The sequence below is a fragment of the Morone saxatilis genome, unplaced genomic scaffold (genome assembly GCF_004916995.1).
Source record: "Morone saxatilis isolate NCDOM2014 unplaced genomic scaffold, NCSU_SB_2.0 Contig18, whole genome shotgun sequence".
NCBI classification, from domain to species: Eukaryota; Metazoa; Chordata; class Actinopteri; family Moronidae; genus Morone; species Morone saxatilis.
The window spans coordinates 7,983,517-7,986,915 of NW_023339740.1; positions in this window are offsets into that span (position 1 = coordinate 7,983,517).

Below are 3,399 nucleotides of genomic sequence, written 5' to 3' on the forward strand. Positions count from 1 at the left end.
ATTCCAAGGTAACAAAAACATAACGAGTGTTATGTTTTCTCGGAAGATGTTTCATTACAATTAATTTCAAAAAAAGGTGTACAAGGATATAATCAACACTATTAGATTTACATTTCTACCTGGATTATGTTTAGCAATTGCTGCATACTGAGGGAAACTGTTGCAAACCTAGAGGTAGCACCTTTACTGCAGTGCCATTATCAGTACTGTGCCGGCTGGAAATGCTCTCTAACACTGCATAACACTGTAAAATGACAGGAGAGACAAATAAAAGTACAACTGCAATCTAAGCAATCGATTTCACTTTTTCCCCAATTTCTTCCCATTCAGCCACAGTGAGGCCTGTGAAATTGGGCCTAGCTACTGTTGAATGAGAGAAAAAGGCTTCCTGGGATTGTTGTTATTTGATGATAGCTCTGGTTTCAGTTTACTCCTCTACAGATGTCCCTTTTTGATACATTGAAACTGATCACCTGATATCTGCACTTTCTACTTTAGCCACATCTCGCACATAATTTTCTGGTTACAGCACTATGAACAGTGTGCTACAGTGTGCCTTTTACAATATGATACCGAAAACCACAAGAATGACTGCAACTAATAAAATTACAAGAGGTGTCTCAAGAGAATACTGGATTGGATCATCTTTTGCTGCGTACCCTCAGATCCAGAAACACTGTTTGGTGTTTTTATTCCAAGTATATGTGTCATTATCATTCATCTTTTACTGGTGAAAATATCAAAATAATTAATTGTTTTTATTTGGATTGGCATTCTGTGTACACACAAAGAAATGGCTTACATTTGTAATAAGTGGTCTCATTTTTTCTCTAAGTTTCCTCTTTTTAGCTGTGAGCTTGTCTCTTGTAATCTCTTTGTGAAGATGAGAGAAAGACAGTGTGGGAGGTTAATGGTGGAGTCCCAGGTTGGCAACAATTGAATTGCAGAACAGAAGAAGAGGAGACAAGATAGGATGCATGAAGAAGAGGAGGCAGGGGGTGTAATTGTAGTTTAAATGTGTGTTTTGTCAGAGATGAAGGTAATGGGTTATTATATGCTTCCGGGGGCCTGTGGAAGAATGCCTGCAGATGTTGTGAAAACCCACTGGCTCCCCCACCCCGCCACTCAGGAGGAGACAAATAGGAGCACTATGGGAGGCTGCTGTAAATACAGAGCTGGAGGTCCTTTTCCATGTTTAAAAAGTCTCTTTCTTGCTCTTTTCCTCTGACTTTCTTTCTTTCTAACCCCACCTGAGGAGCTGATGAGCAGATGGTGTGGAGTCTCCCCAGCAGCACCTTCATTTCCACACAATTCCATCCTAGTAACTCAAACTGCTGACGACGCTGTTTGTTAATGGTTGTTGTTTAGCTGTGCAACTCCAGATATGGACGTTTTTTATAGTCAATAAATCATAAAATACTTATCTATATATGATCAGAACAGTTTGACATTCAGGGTAATACACTTGCCAAGAGTTAGATGAGAAGATTGATACCTCTCTCATGCCTGTTGCTAAATATGAAGTTGAAACCAGCAGCTGGTTGACTTAGCTTAGCATAAGGACTGTGAACAGAGGGAATAGCTTGCTCTGTCAAAAACGATACTAGAATCACCCTTCTGATAGTGAAACAAGTCATTTTGTGAGAGTTGTTTTTCACAGTGTAAGCTATGGGCGAAAGTCCTTTTGAATCAGTACGCATAACATGAAGAACGCCATCGCCATAATAACACGGTTTGGCCACTTTGTCAAATTGGCTTCAAAGCCCTGGGCTCAAGGTGTGTGGTCATCGCACACACCTAGCGTTAATCTACACGCAAAGCTCAAGCTGTAGCAGCCAGTAGTTCCTCAAAGGAAGCTGATTGGTCCAATTGTTAAGAGTAAACAAACAAACAATAAAATGTTACTTAGTGATGAGCTTTAGAGTTGCTGGTAGGTGTAGTCCTAGTCTTTGTGTTGCTAAGCTAACTGTCTGCTGGCTCCAGTTACATATTTAATGTTCAGATATAAGGGTGATACCAATTTGCTCATCTAGCACTTGGAGCGAATAAACATACTTCCCAAATTTTCCCTAGACAAACAAGATCTGACGGGTTAGTTAGTGAGCTGTAGCCTATAGGTGCTGATTTTTACTCTGATAAAGCCAAGCTAGTTTTTTCCAGTCTTAGTATTAAACAAAGCTAACTGGCTGCTGGTTGTAGATTCATATTTACTGAACAAATAGAGATGTAGAGTGTCTTTTGATCTAACTCTTGGCACAAAAGTGAACAAGCCTATTCCTCGAAACTATTCCTTTAAATGGTTCGGCCAAATATTGTCTGCTGCAAGGAGTTTATAGGTGTGAGATAAACATTTATATTTATAATTTAATACTCCAATTTAAAATCTGCCAAGAAATCCACAAGACTGAGTTCATTTGAGGAAAGATAAGCGTGTACAAATATCAGTCTGTTGGAAGCTGTAGTATTATAAGTATTATCCTGTCTGTTGCAGTCTTAATGGGTGGTCCTATCATGTGGTGACAGTAACCGTTCATGCTTTCATTGCTATGAGATGGAACACAAACTCTCAGTTGACAGTTGTGAGAGAGATGAGCCCAAAAAGGAAATGTCCTCTTTTCTCATGTTGAAACTGTGTTGAAAATGTAACCGCGCTGATAGCTCTGAGTCAAAGCTCATGTGTTTTGATCTGTCTGCCAAAAACCACAGTGACTAGTAGGAAGCTGAGGTTCACATTGGCTGCAACTTTGGGGACAGTTTCAGCGAGCTGCTGCTGGGTGACCGTGCATCGTCTGCCCTTCAAGTTGTAAAAGCAAACAAATAAGGCTGTGCTGCCTCCCACTGTGAGGTCGACTCATTTGTTCCACTTGTCCGGCTGATGGATTTGGTTTTATAAAATTTGGCTTTTTTTAGCTTCCCGCTAATTAGTTAAGGGAGAAAAAAAGTATACACTCCACACATTTTGTTCAATTTGACTAGCCTCTTTTTTTCTCCTTCTAAATCGTCCTCCTGTGGTCTTCTTCACAGACCTGTGCGTCCACAGCATGGTTGAGCTCTCTCTGTGTCAGGGTGAGCCAGGAGTGGCCGGGAGGCTCAAGACACCCAGCGGGGAGGTCTGGGGCTCTAATAGCAGAATCGGATTAGGGGACTCCCCTGGTGTGTGCTGCCATGCACCCTTGTGTGAATGCTCTGCCTGTCATCAATATTGAGGCGGTGGCGCGGGGAGATCTATCAGCAAATCCGATTCCACGCAGAGAATTCTGAGGTCCCGGCAGAAAAGGCTTTTTTTTTCTCTCTCCCACTTTCCTTTTACATTATTTCAGGCCCCAGGAGAGTATTCTCCATCATGTCAATGTAATGTAGCACACAGAGGCAATCATGCAGCCTCTCTGGCCTCAGGGC